The following is a 15,445-nucleotide window of genomic DNA, read 5'->3' on the forward strand; positions in this document are numbered from 1 at the left end:
TAAATGTCTACCATGTTCCAGGCACTATATTTGGCCTGTCTGGGTTCAAATCCCGTTTCTACCACTTTCTAACTATGTGTTCTTGGGCACATCATTTAAACTCTCTTAGCCTCAGTTTCCTCATCTACACAATAGGGCAAATGAGAGTATCTTATAGGGTTATAGGAAGAATAAAGCGAATAACCTGTTTAAAGAGCTTAGTACAGAGCCCAACATTTATTAAAAATTACATTTTGGCTATTATTATTTTTATTATACAATATTTTGGATATACAAAAGTTATGAAGATAATATAATGTCAAAGTAGTCACAATGAAATTGAAAGGATAGAGCATTATAAATGCAGTGGGAACACACATGCACCTATCCCTGTTATATTCACCTCTATCCTTCATGGATATAGCCATTTTAAAATTTAAATATTTTATCCTTCTCATGCCTTACTTTTATTATTTACTACAGGTGTACATATTACTAAACAATATCTAGAAACATGTTCAAAATTTTAAATGAATGAGATCAACTATATTTTTTCTGTAACCCACTTTTCATGATGAATATGTTTGCAAAAGTCCTTATAATTGGTACATAAACTTTTAGCTTTTTAAATTTCACTAGTATACAGTATTCTGTTTTATGAATGAAACTGGTTTCTTTCATCTATTCCCTTACTGATGTATATTTAGGTTTGTTTTTATAAACTTCTATAGCAATAATAAAATGATGAAAGTAATATGAAACACCCTTCTAGTGTTTATTATGTTTCAGACACTGTTCTAAGTGACTTACATAAGTGATTGAATCACTTAGTCCCACAACAATTTATAATAAGTACTATTATTGAACATAATGTAGATGATGAAACTCCATCAACTTCACACATCTAGCGTATGGTGTTGCTAGAAATCAATTTGATAATCAGGTTCAAGAGTCCATTTTCTTAACCACACATCTGTTTGGGCATACAGATGATGGTGGCTCTAAGACCAGTCTCAGTCCTGTCTGAACATCAGAATTATCTAGGCACTTAAAAATGTTGTATGCCAAATTTTCTCTCCAGATCAGCTGACTCAAAACCTCTGGGGATAGGGTCTATCCATAAGTAGTTTTAAATCTTATTTATTTTAAAGATTTATTTATTTGTTTTAGAGAAGGAGGGAAAGAGAGGCAGAGAGAGAGAGAATCTCAAACAAACTCCTGGCTGAGCACAGAGCTCAACATGAGGCTCGATCTCACCACTCTGAGATCAGGACCTGAGCTGCAATCAAGAGTTGGACGCTCAACCAACTGAACTACCCAGGCATCCCAAATCTTATTCTTAATTAAACTTTTTATTTTGAGGCAATTTTAAATTGACATACAATTGTAAAAAAAAGAGCAATCCCATTTGCCCATTTTCTCCCAGTGATATTATCTTGCAAAACCATAATATAATACCACAATCACAATCAACATTAATATAGTCAAGATACAGAACATTTCCATTACCACAAGGATCCCTCCTATAGCTACATCATTTCCCTCCCACTGATTCTCTTCTCAAACTCTGGCAACCACTAATCTATTTTCCATTTCTATAATTTTGTCATTTCAAGAATATTATGTAAATGGACTTACATGGTATGTAAATTTGGAGATTGCCTTTTTTTTCATTTAGCATAATTCTCTGAAGATTGATCTAAGTTGTTGCATGTATAAATAGTTTGTTCCTTTTTATTACTACTGGTATTTCATGGTATGGATGTACCACAGCTTGTTTAACAATTCACCAGTAGAAGGACATTTTGAGTATTCACACTTTTTTGGCTACCAGATATAAGACTGCTATGAATATTTATTTTTAAGTTTTTCTTTGAACTTGTGTTTATATTTCTCTGGGACAAATGTCCAGGAATGCAATTGCTGGGTCATATGGTAGTTGCATGTTTGTTTTTTAACTTCCTGTATTTTTAGAGTCCTTATAATTTAAGTATCATGGTGCTAGAGTTTATACCTAGGAGTGTCACTTCTAGGACATATGGCATATATATTTTCAACTTCACCAGATTTTGGCAAACTGGCTTATAAAAATCAGCAACTATTTCTTTTCCTAAGTGAGTGTGCTGCTCTTTTCTCACCATCACTTAGTATTTTAAAAATCTTTAAATGTTTGAAAATTAATGAGTGTTTACAGACATTTTATTGTGGTTTTGTTTTACTTATTTTTATTTGCTAGTGAGATTAAGCATCTTTCTATACATTTATCAGCTTTGCAGTTTTCATTTTCTTTAAGCTGCCTGGTCAAAGTCTCTACTTACTTTTCTAATTTTTTTCTTTTTTGTCTTTTTCTTTATGGATTAGTGTGGCTTTTTTCAACATATTCTGGATGTAAAACTTGTGGTAGTTACGTGAATCACAAATAGGTTCCCTTGAGCTCTGGCTTGTTGTTTTACTTTGTTTATGGTGTCTTTCGATGAATAGAAGGGTTTTTGTTGTTGTTGTTGTTGTTTTAAAATATAGCCAAATTTATAAACCCTTTCCATTGTAATTTGTTCTTTTATTTTTTAAAGAACTTATTTCCCATTATGAGGTCACAAATATATTTCTATTATTTTTCTAGAAGTTTTGAGCTTTTGGACTATGAATTATTTTCTTTACTAAACTTGGAATTAATGTGAGGGCGTGGTCATCATTAGTTGGATCATCAGTTGTTCCAGCTCCCAATTATTAAATAATTGATCCTCTCCCTACTAGTTATTGGGCTATTTCTATCATTTATCTGGTCTCCTTGTATGGTGAATCTGTTTCTGGACTTTCTCTATTGATCCAGTGATTTGTTATTCCACCCTGCATTGTTACTAAACTGTCTTAATTATTATAACATTATAATAAATCATGGCTGCTCTGAAGTAAGGACCCCACCTATTTCTTGTTTAAAATTGTCTTGACTATTCCTGGCTACGTGCTCTTCAACATACGTTTTAAAATCATCTTACTAAATTCCCTACCAAACTCTGTTGATATTTTGACTGGAATCGTACTGAATTTATAGATTAATTCGGGAGAAATTTAAATCACTAATATATTGAATTTTCTTACTCTTGGATACTTAACAATATTTTTTCATTTAATTAGCAATTCTTCAAAGTCTTTTAATAAATTTTGCAATTTTCTTCAAAAGGGTTTCATACTACTTTTGCGAAAATTTTTCCTAAATGTCTAATAATTTTGTTGCTAATGTAGATATTTTCAAAATCACTTTTTAACCGTTTTCTCTTGTTTAGAGGACTGCAACTGATTTTTAGAATTGATCTTATATGAAGAAAATTGCTGTGCTATTATTAGTTTTAATTTGTAATTTGTCTTTCATGTTTTATGTTTGGACAATCATATTGTCTGTGAATAATGAAATTTTTCTTTCCTCCTTTCTAGTCCTTCTCTTATTTATTTTTCTGACCTTGTTGTACAAAGGTCAAGTGTAATACCAAATAGAAGGAGTAGAAGCAGACATTTTTATTCTTGACTTTTAAGGAAATTATGTTAACTTTCCAACACCTCTCCTTCTTGCTCACACTTGAAGGTAAAAATGTCTCTCTGAGGGTAAAAATACATATTTTTTTAGTCTAATGATGATTTTTATCACCAAACTTTTATTTTTAATTTTGGGTAGGAATGTTCTTTATTTCTTTTTTTAAAAGATTTTATTTTATTTATTTGTCAGAGAGAGAGAAGGGGGAACGGCAGGCAGAGTGAGAAGCAGGTGCCCCACTGAGCAAGGAGCCTGATTAGGACTCGATCCCAGGATTCTGGGATCATGACCTGAGCTGAAGGCAGATACTTAACTTACTGAGATACTTAACTTACTGAGCCACCCAGGCATCCCATGAATGTTATTTCTTAGACCTTGGAAAACATGAAATAGCCACAGTTAAATATTGCTAACATTATTTAGTAAGAACAGAATTTATTGTTTAAGGTTTTCTAATCTGTGATGCATACTACAAGTTTACTAGGATTGATCCCACAATGCATCCATTTTACCAGATTTGTTTTTTAGACCTAGCATGTGAGAGAAAAGAAAATTCAAATGCTTAAGCACTTTTGTAGTCTTTAGAGCCAAACTTAGAAAAGGGTATTTTTGTAATGATATGTTCAATGGCTTGAAATCAAATTAACAAGAATGCTTTGAAGAAAAAAGTACCCAATGCTTTTGTAAACTCGTTATAAAGTTACATTTAAACTTCATAGAATGTCATGGAAAATTTAATCAACTAGCATTGAGTGATATTCACATCCTAGAATAATGTGTCTTCTTTACTAGAAGTGGGACTAAGCTATCAATATGGCCACCTTTATTTTCAAAAAATTTTAATATAGCATAATGCTTTTGTAAGGGAAATATAATAAAGTCATCATAGAAGTAAAAAAAACCACTTCCATTATAGTTATTAAAATATTTTAATATGTTTACTTGTATACCAAAACATCTTCTATTAAATATATGTACTGAACATTAGTTATTAGCTTTTCTTTTTCCCACTTGCTGCAGTGAAAAATTTCTCTGCTTCTTCAAGATGGAAGTATAATTGCACACATAACACTTTTCTGTTTTAACAAACTCTGATAAAGAAACCTTTGTGAAGATATCATTTTCATGAAGTCAATACATTTGTAAAGGAATTGGTAAATCCAGTGTTTGCCTCTGTGCCTTCTTTTCATTAAAATTAAGCAAGATAAATTTGAACTATTTGTATATAATGTTTCAAACCCTAAAATTCAAATGTATTTTCATTTTCTATCATGATTAGTCATTTGGTTTTGGTTGTTATAAAAACTGAATTTCACCAAAATAATTGTGGATGTGACCTTCCTTATTTTGTGAACTTCTCTGAACATCTTGGCTTATTTTCCCTTCAACAGTCCTTACCACTGACAATGTGCCCTTATGTCTAGCTTAACACTTACATTAAAAATCCCACTGTGGACACAGTGAAGGTCAAGGATTTTTTTATTTTATTTTAATTTTATATTTTATTAATTCAAATTTGTTAACATATAGTGTATTATTAGTTTCAGGGCTAGAATTCAGTGATTCATCACTTGCATATAACACCCACTGCTCATTACATCAAGGGCCCTCCTTAATGCCCATCTTGCAGTTACCCCATCCCGCATGCACCTTCCCTCCAGCAACCCTCAGTTTGTTTCTTGTGATTAAGAGTCTCTTATGGGTTTGCCTCCCTCTCTGCTTTTATCTTATTTTATTTTTCATTCCCTTCCCCTATGTTCATCTGTTTTGTTTCTTAAATTCCACATATGAGTGAAATCATATAGTATTTGTCTTTCTCTGACTGACTTTTTTCACTTAGCATAATAGACTTCGGTTCCATCCACGTCATTGCAAATGGCAAGATTTCATTCTTTTAATGAGTGAGTAATATTCCATTGTGTATATATCCATATATATGTATATATATATATGTGTGTGTGTGTGTATATGTGTGTGTATATATATATATGTGTGTGTGTGTGTGTATATATATATATATATATATATATATATATATATATATAATCACAACTTCTTTATCTGTTCATCCATCAATGGACATCTGTGCTCTTTCCATACTTTGGCTATTGTGGACATTGCTGCTATAAGCATTGGGGTGCATGTTCCCTTCGGATCACTGTTTTTATATCCTTTGGATAGTGCTATTTCAGGATCATAGGGTAGTTTTATTTTAAACTTTTTGAGGAATCTCCATGCTGTTTTAAAGAGTGGCTGCCTCAGTTTTCATTCCCACCAAGAGTGTAAGAGGGTTCCCCTTCCTCTGCACCCTTGCCAATATTTGTTGTTCCCTCGGTTGTTATTTCAGGCATCCTGACAGGTGTGAGTTGATATCTCATTGTGGTTTTGATTTGTATTTCGCTGATGTTGAGTGATGTGGAGCATTTTTTCATGTGTCTGTTAGCCATTTGTGTGTCTTTGGGTAAATGTCTGTTCATGTCTTCTGCCCATTTCTTGACTGGATTTTTATATTTTGGGTGTTGAGTTTGATAAGTTTTTCATGGATTTTGGATATTAAGCCTTTATCAGGTATGTCATTTGTGAATATTTCCCCCATTCCATAGGTTTCCTTTTAGTTTTGTTGATTGTTTCCTTTGCTGTGTGGAAGCTTTTCATCCTGATGAAGTCTCAGTAGTTCATTTTTGTTTTTGTTTCCCTTGTCTTTGGAGGTGTGTCTAGCAAGAAGTTGCTGTAGCCAAGGTCAGAGAGGTTGCTGCCTATGTTCTTCTCTAGGTTTTGATTGATTCCTGTCTCACATTTAGGACTTTCATCCATTTTGAATTTATTTTTGTTTATGATGTAAGAAAGTGGTTCAGGTTCATTGTTCTGCACATGGCTGTCCAATTTTCCCAACATCATTTTTTGAAGAGACTGTCTTTTTTTCCATTGGATATTCTTTTCTGCTTTGTCAAAGATTAGTTGACCATAGAGTTGAGGGTCCATTTCTGGGTTTTCTAGTCTGTTCCATTAATCTATGTGTCTGTTTTTGTGAAAGTACCTATTGTCTTGAGGATTACAGCTTTGAAATGTAGCTTAAAGTCTGGAATCATGATACCTTCAGCTTTGCTTTTTCAGGATTGCTTTGGCTATTTGGGGTCTTTTGTGGTCCCACACAAATTTCAGGATTGTTTGCTCTAGCTCTGTGAAAAATGCTGGTGGTATTTTGATAGGGACTGCATTAAATGTGTAGTTTGCTGGGGCGCCTGGGTGGCATAGCGGTTGGGCGGCTGCCTTCGGCTCAGGGCGTGATCCCGGCGTTACGGGATCGAGCCCCATGTCGGGCTCCTCTTCTGGGAGCCTGCTTCTTCCTCTCCCACTCCCCCTGCTTGTGTTCCCTCTCTCACTGGCTGTCTCTATCTCCATCAAATAAATAAATAAAATCTTTAAAAAAATGTGTAGTTTGCTATGGGTAGTATGGACATTTTAACGGTATTTTTTCTTCCAACATGAGCATGGAATGTTTTTCCATTTATTTGTGTCCTCTTCAATTTCCTTCATAAGTTTTCTATAGCTTCCAGAGTACAGATCTTTTACCTCTTTGGTTAGGTTTATTCCTAGGTATCTTATGGGTTTTGGTGCAATTGTAAATGAGATTCATTACTTGATTTCTCTTTCTGTTGCTTCATTATTGGTGTATAGAAGTGCAACAGACTTCTGTGCATTGATTTTATATCCTGCAACTTTGCTGGATTTCTGTATCAGTTCTAGCAGTTTTTTGGTGGAGTCTTTCAGGTTTTCTACACAGAGTGTCACGTCGTCTGTGAAGAATGAAAGTTTGACTTCTCCCTTGCTGATTTAGATGTCTTTTATTTAATTTTTGTCTGATTGCTGAGCTAGGACTTCCAGTACTATGTTGAACAAAGTGGTTAACACAACAGTGGTTAGAATGGATATCCCTTTCTAGTTCCTGACCTTAGGGGAAAAGCTCTCTTTTTCCGCATTGAGGATCATAGCTGTGGGTCTTTCCTATATGCCTTTAAGATGTTGAGGTGTGTTCCCTCTATCCCTATTTTGTTGAGAGTACTTATCGGGAAAGTATGATATATTTTGTCAAATGCCTTTTCTGCATCTGTTCAGAGGATCATATGGTTCTTATCCTTTCTTTTATTAATGTGGTGTATCATGTTGATTGATTTGTGTATGTTGAACCACCCTTGTAGCCCAGAAATAAATCCCACTTGGTCATGGTGAATAATCCTTTTAATATACTGTTAGATCCAATTACCTAGTGTCTTGTTAAGAATTTTTGCATCTGTGTTCACCAGGGATATTGACCTGTAATTCTCCTTTTTAGTGATGTCTGTCTGGTTTTGGGATAAAGGTAATGCTGGCCTCATAGAATGAGTTTGGAAGTTTTCCTTCCATTTCTGAGTTTTGGAACAATTTCAGAAGAATAGATATTATTTCTTATTTAAATGTTTTGTGTTTGGGATGCCTGGGTGGCTCAGTCAGTTAAGCGTCTGCCTTTGGGATCGAGTCCCACATCAGTCTCCTTGCTTGGCAGGCAGCCTGCTTCTCCCTCTGCCTGCCACTCCCCTAGCTTGTGCTCTCTCTCTCTGCCAAATAAATAAATAAATCTTTTTAAAAAATAAATAAATGTTTGGTATAATTCCCCTGAGAAGACATCCAGCTCTGGACTCTTGTTTGCTGGGAGATTTTTTTTTAAATATTGCTTCTATTTCTTTGCTGGTTATGGGCCTGTTCAGATATTCTGTTTCTTCCTGTTTCAGTTTTGGTAGTTTATATGTTTCTAAGAATTTATCCATTTCTTCCAGATTGCCTAATTTTTGGCATATAATTGCTCATAATATTTTCTTATAATTGTTTGTATTTCTGTAGTATTGGTTGTGGTCACTTTTCTTTCATTCATGATTTTATTTATTGGGTCCTTTCTCTTTCCTTTTTGGTAAGTCTGGCTAGAATAGTACCGATCTTGTTAGTTATTTCAAAGAACCAGCTACTAGATTTGTTCATCTGTTCTACTGTGTGTGTGTGTGTATGTGTGTGTGTGTGTTAATATCTACATCACTGATTTCTGCTCTAATCTTTACTATTTCCCTTCTTTTGCTGGATTTAGGTTTTATGTGCTCTTCTTTTTCCAGTTCCTTTAGGTGTAAGGTTAGGTTGTGTATTCGAGACTTTTCTAGCTTCTTGAGGATTTGAGACTTTTCTTCCTTCTTGAGGATGAGGGAACTATTGCTAAGTTCTCTCTTAGAACCACCGTTGCTGCATCCCAAAGGTTTTGGACTGTCATGTTTTCATTTTTATTTGCTTCCGTGTATTTTTTTTAATTCTTCTTTAATTTCCTGGTTGATCCATTCATCCTTTAGTAGGATGTTCTTTAACCTCCGTGTATTTGTGGTCCTCCTAAATATTTCCTTGTGGTTGACTTCAAGTTTCATAACATTGCAGTCTGAAAATATGAATGGTGTGATCTCAGTCTTTTTGTACCAGTTGAGTCCTGACTTGTGATCCACTATGTGATGTATTCTGGAGAATGTTCCATGTGCACTTGAAAAAATGTCTAATCTGTTGACTTAGGGTAAAATGCTCTGAAAATTTCTGTTAAGTCCATATGGTCCAGTGTGTCATTCAAAGCCCTTGTTTCCTTGTTGATCTATTTAGATGATTTGTCCATTGCTGTGAAGGGAGGGTTAAAGTCCCCTACTATTATTGTATTATGATCAAAGGATTTCTTTAATTTTGTTATTAATTGATTTATATATTTGCCTGCTTCCAAGTTAGGGGCATAAATATTTATAATTGTTAGATCTTTTTTTTTTTTAAGATTTTATTTTTTTATTTATTTGACAGAGAGAGAGAGAGCCGCGAGAGAGGGAACACAAGCAGGGGGAGTGGGAGAGGAAGAAACAGGTTCCCAGCAGAGCAGGGAGCCCAATGTAGGGCTCGATCTCAGGACCCTGGGATCATGCCCTGAGCCAAAGGCAGATGCTTAACGACTGAGCCACGCAGGCGCCCCCTACAATTGTTACATCTTGTTGGATAGACCCCTTTATTATGATATAGTTCCTCCATCTCTTATTATAGTGTCTGTTTTATTTATTTATTTTTATTTTTTTTAAACACTAGCTTCTTTTTTTAAAAAAAAAGATTTTATTTTTATTTATTTGACAGAGAGAGAGACAGTCTACGAGAGAGGGACCACAAGCAGGGGGAGTGGGAGAGGAAGAAGCAGGCTTCCGGCGGAGGAGCCTGATGCAAGGCTCGATCCCATAATGCTGCGATCCCGCCCTGAGCCAAAGGCAGACGCTTAATGACTGAGCCACCCAGGCGCCCCTATAGCGTCTGTTTTAAAATCTAGTTTGTCTGATATAAGGATGGCTACCCTAGCTTTCTTTTCATGTCCATTATAATGATAAATTGTTCATCACCCCTTCACTTTTAATCTGGAGGTGTCTTTGGGTCTAGAATGAGTCTCTTATAAGCAGCATATCAGTGAGTCTTCATTTTTATCCATTCTGATGCTCTATGTCTTTTGATTGGAGCATTTAGTCCCTTTGCATTCATAGTAATTATTGAAAGATATGAATTTAATGCCATTGTATTATCTGTGAAGTCACTATTTCTCTATATTGTCTCTTTTTTTCTAGTCTTTGGTACTTTTAGTCTCTCTTTCTGCTCAAAGGCTCCCCTTTGATATTTCTTGCACGTCTGCTTTAGTGTTTACAAACTACTTTAGTTTTTGTTTGTCTTGAAAATTCTCTGTCTCTCCTTCTATTCTGATGACAGCCTTGCTAAATAAAGTATTCCTGCCTGCATATTTTTCCTGTTTAGCATGTTGAATATATCATGCCTCTCTGTCTAGCCTGCCAGGTTCTCTGTGGACAGGTCTGCTGCCAGACTTACATGTCTACCCTTGCAGGTTAAATACCTTTTCTCCCAAACTGCTTTCAGAATTCTTTCTTTATCTTTGTATTTTGCAAGTTTCACTATGATATGTCATGATCTTGACCTGCTTTTGTTGATTTTGAGGAGAGTTCTCTCTGCCTCTTGGACTTGAATGCCTGTTTCCTTCCCCAGATTAGGGAAGTTCTCAGCTATTATTTAAAACTTCTTTCCCCTCTTTCCTGCTCTTCTTCTTCCGGACTGCTACGATTCAGATATTATTTCATTGTATGGAATCGCAGATTCCTAAGTCTGCCTTCATGATCTAATAATTTTCTTCCCTTCTTTTCAGCTTCATAATTTTACATAATTTTATCTGCTATACCACTGATTTCCTCCTCGGATTTGTCCATCCTCATTTTTACGGCCTCCACTTGGGATTGCATCTTGGTTTTAGCATTTTTAATTTTGGCCTGACTAGATTTTAGTTCTTTTATTTCTACAGGAAAGGATTCTCTAGAGTCTTCTATGCTTTTACAAGACCAGCTAGTGTCTTTATAATTGTTGTTTTAAATTCTAGTTCAGACATCTTGCTTATATCTGTATTGATTAAATCCTTGGTTGTGAGTGCTGCCTCCTGTTTTTTCTTTTGGGGTGAATTTCTCCATCTTGTAATTTTGTCCAGAGAAGAAAAAAAGAAAGAAAAAGAAAAAAACAAAACAAAACAAAAGAACAACAAACTAGATCCTGAGTGTGTTTTGGTCTACTTGTTAAAAGAAACTATATCCCAAAATAAGAAGGAAAGGAAAACACACACACACACACACAATAAAATACAATAAAGGGAAAGAAAAAATAAAAATTAAAGATATATAAAAATTAAAATTAAAAAAATAAAAATTTGAAAAATGAAACATAAAAAAAATTTAAAAATAAATAAAAGTACAAATGAGGCCAGATACTATTTTCCCGTAGAGCTGAAGTTTTGTAGCCCTCTCTGATCAATAAACTTGGTGCGAGTGAGTTGTTTGTGCTGGTCTTCTGGGGGAAGGTCCTGTTGTGCTGATTCTCAGATGGACTTGCCCTAGTGGAAATGCACCTCCAGTGCACAGGAAGGCAGGCTTGGTGTAAGCAGCTCTGGACTCCACTTGCTCCCTGAAAGCTTTCAACACTGATGGGTGGGATGAATATGGCAGCACCCTTCTCTCTATCCCTGGAGCTGAAAATTTGTGCCTCCATTCTTCAGTGAGCCCCCACAGAAGAGCACTAATCACTCTTGTCTCCCTGGTTTCTGTCAGAACCCTGTATTCGCCCTGCCTGTGTTCTATCTTTCTTATCTCAGGCACACGACTGAGTTTCAAAACTCCAAATTTTAGGGACTCCTGCAGCACAGACCCCACCTTTCTTACCAGGGAGTATTTCACCATGATTCTGCCATTTGTTGGACCCCTCCCAGCAAAGCAATTGTACGACCACACAGTGGTTCTCAGTTTATGTCAATACAGAGCAGAAAGTTGGCACCTAGACTCACTATTCTCAGCCAGCTTCCGTGCTCCTATCCCTGGGAACAGTGCAGTGTTTAAACACCGTCCGTTCTTCTTGTGACCCAGGGGATCCTTAGACCATTGATTTGATAACTATCTAGCTATATTTGAGTGACACAACAAACTTGGGGTCTCCCTACTCCTCTGCCATCTTAAATCCTCTAATCAGGAATATTTAGTAAGCATTTTCTACATCAACTTTTAAAGTTTATACCTTGAGGAGTTTTTTGTTTTGTTTTGTTTTGTTTTTGTTTTTTGTTTTTGCAATTGCTACTGTGCATTTAGTAACTGTTCTAGGTTAACACCCAAAACGGTATGCATGGTCAATTAAATAGACTCATGTTTAATTAATAAATGCAACCACAACATCTTACAGTAATTTTTAAAATAAATTTTCATAGAACATTGGTTTTTGCTCTAGAATTTTTATTTGTGTGAAAGAATCAAAGTAAGGAACCTAAACATATTAGAAAATGTTTCTTTTCAAAGGAATAGATCATCTTAATCTTCAGGAGGTTGACATGCTTAATGCACTTTCTATGTGTTAAGCAGATTTGTTTATACTATTTAGCTTCTCATGAGATGTTTTGGATTAATTTTTGAATTCCATGTAAAATTAATAATATTATGAAAGTAAAATCAACATGACTGGGGAGTCTGAAGGGCAGATCTCCCTGCCTTGGTTTATTAAGAGATTGATTAGTAACTAAGCTATGCCTAGGAGGTGGCTCATGTGCAAGAGCTAAATCAATGTCATGGTTCTTCCAGTTGAGATTTTGAAGCATTATGATGACCTTAATTACATATATTAAATCATTTATCAAATATTACACACAGCAGTTTGTCCTTTCCTTGTAGAATATTCATCACCATCTCTTTTGGAAGAGTAATCATCTAATCAGTATTTTATACTCCTACTCCAGAAGATTTTCCTATATAATAAAGAAAAGTCCATTTCTTCGGTATATGTTCTCCAGAATTCCTTAGCTTAGTAAAAAAAAAAAAAAAAAATCCCAAAACAACAAAGATCTTGCCGCTTGAAGAAATACAAGACATGGGATTCCCAAGAAGAAGAAATTAATCGAAGCATTTTAAACAGCATCCAGAGTGGTCCTCTTTTTCTCTGTCTTTTCTTATGAAGATATATCAAGTGATAGAGATTAAGAACAAGAGGAGGGAAATCAGGAAAGAAGTGAGATTAGGATTGAAGAAGGAACTAGTATTATCACCACAAAATAGCAAGACATATGTGTCAGGAAATAAGGAAGGAAATTGAAAAACTAACTGAAGGCTGGAATAAGAAAATCCTCTCAGTCTTGTTCTTGATTTCCTATGTATAGGAGTAAAATACAGTCTTCTGTAATAAGAGAGAATAAGAAGAATAAGAGATACATAAGTTTTTCACTATAATCGAGACTATGTATATTGTGACTTTTAGTTTGAGTACAACTTTATTTCATAGTTTGTTGTGCATTTACAGATTTATGACAAGAAAAAATAGTTAACTCTTTAGAAGCAAGAAATTCTTAGTGATAATTTTATGCGATATGAAAATAATTGACATTATTGAGTAAGCTAAATATAAATTATAAAAATATCTGTAGTAATACTTGTGCCTCAGGGAGTTTGGTGCTGATTGCTATAAGGAATATAGAATATTATAATGCAAAGTTTCTTGAGAGCAATTTACTTGGAGTGATAAATTTAAACAAAATATTATCAATGAATAAGACGGAATACCAATAAAGAAAGGCTAATTATTTAGCTGATACATACTGAGAATGTGCATTCAACAACTCTTTGTTGAGTATCAGGAAGTCTAGAATAAACTAAATATTAAAGGTTGAAAGATCATTGTGAGTTCAATGATTTAGGAAGTTTTTTTTAGGAAGAGGATTCTCTTTCGCTGAGTTTTTATGGATAGATAGATTTCTTCCTTCCTTCCTAAGTGGATACAAATACATTTACTGAGTAAAGCAAAGCCAAGTTTTCAGTATTGGTAAACCGCTTGGCTGGAGTGTATGGTACCAACAGATTTTTGTTTAAATGTTATAGAAGTGAAAGTTTTGGAAAAGACAGATTTTAGTCACTAGCCAGGATATTTGCAATTGGTGTCTGGGCAAAAAAAAATTTACTCTTAAGCAAGTAAATGACATAGTGAAGGATCGTGCATCACTTTATACTCCTTTGCTGTTCATTTTCCGATAACCCAAGTATAGCTGACTGAAGAAAGAACGGATTTGTACGAGCACATATCACTGAAAAGTTTAGTAAAGAGGGCTTAGGGAATATCCTGGCATTACAGATGATATAATAAGAAATTGGTTTTTATCTTTCTCTGAACTCTGTTTTTAATCTCAGGCTCCATATGTTACTTTCCTTCAGTTGTAGGCTTACATCCTCCTAGGATTAAGTCCAGAAAAAAAAGAGACAAATTTATGTTGATCCTGAATAAAGTTACTATATTTTATGCTTGAAACTTCTAGAGTCACAAACTCATCTCTGAGCCAATTACTCTGGTGAAAGGGATGGAATTATACAGATTTACCAGGTGTGGCTCACAAGCCTATCCCTGAACCATAAATCCTACAGATAAAATAATTCAATAATTAATATTATGACTGGCTGAGCATAGAGTATGTATTATTCCCCATATCCACATAAATAAGAGTTGAGGAAGGGTTGTTTCCCAGAGGAAATTTTTTTTTTTTTATTACGGGGAGAGAAAAACAGAGACACAGAAACAGACAGACAGAATACACCAAGTGCAATGTGGATTTTAGAGGCTGAAATCAACCCAAACATTTATTTCAGATTGTTCAATGATAGCAGAATATAAAACGGATTGGAAGAAAGCCTGGTGACAGGAAAACCAAATACTATTTCTATAAATTGTATGAATTTGATCTATATGAATTGAAATGGAAAGAGTGCAAAAATTTTCAAGGTTGACTTGGTAGATCTTGTTGATTAATTAGCTATTGTTGGTGGTGATGATGATGATGAGTTTGGTGATCCATTAGCTATTCCAGTATTAGGTATTTTTATGGTTACACATGATTTAGAGTTATACTACGGCCCAGAGGTTCCCAAACTTTTTCAAATTACATCACCCTTAATATCTCAATCATTTTATTCATGGCACCCCTACACCAAAATAAATAAAGAGATCTGTTTAATAAGTACTTAAGTCTGAGAAATAATGTGGTTGGGTTTCACTTAAAAATTTTTAAACACACTATGGGACCTCTATTTTGTAAACCACGGCTATAGCCATTTTCTTACAAAAATGATTCATTACTTTTTAAGAGTAATCAGGAAATCAAAAATAGATAACATAAGCTTCACAGTTACTAGTTTGTAACATTGTGTATAAAATATTACCACACTCATTCATATAGATCTTGAGTAGGTGATTATTTTATACCATTTTGTCCAAATTTTGCCCAATTTGAATTCTGATTAATGGAATCTGATTAGAAAGTAAAATTTGATAAACCTAATTTCA

General features: G+C 34.5%; 1 protein-coding gene across 4 annotated transcripts in view; it reads left to right on the top strand.

The window, feature by feature from the left end:
• Positions 1 to 15,445, top strand: part of CNTN1 (contactin 1) — a 341,918-nt gene that overhangs the window by 142,067 nt on the left and 184,406 nt on the right. The gene's annotated exons all lie outside the window — the stretch shown is intronic.

This window comes from Ailuropoda melanoleuca, chromosome 16 (genome assembly GCF_002007445.2).
Source record: "Ailuropoda melanoleuca isolate Jingjing chromosome 16, ASM200744v2, whole genome shotgun sequence".
Lineage (NCBI taxonomy): Eukaryota > Metazoa > Chordata > Mammalia > Carnivora > Ursidae > Ailuropoda > Ailuropoda melanoleuca.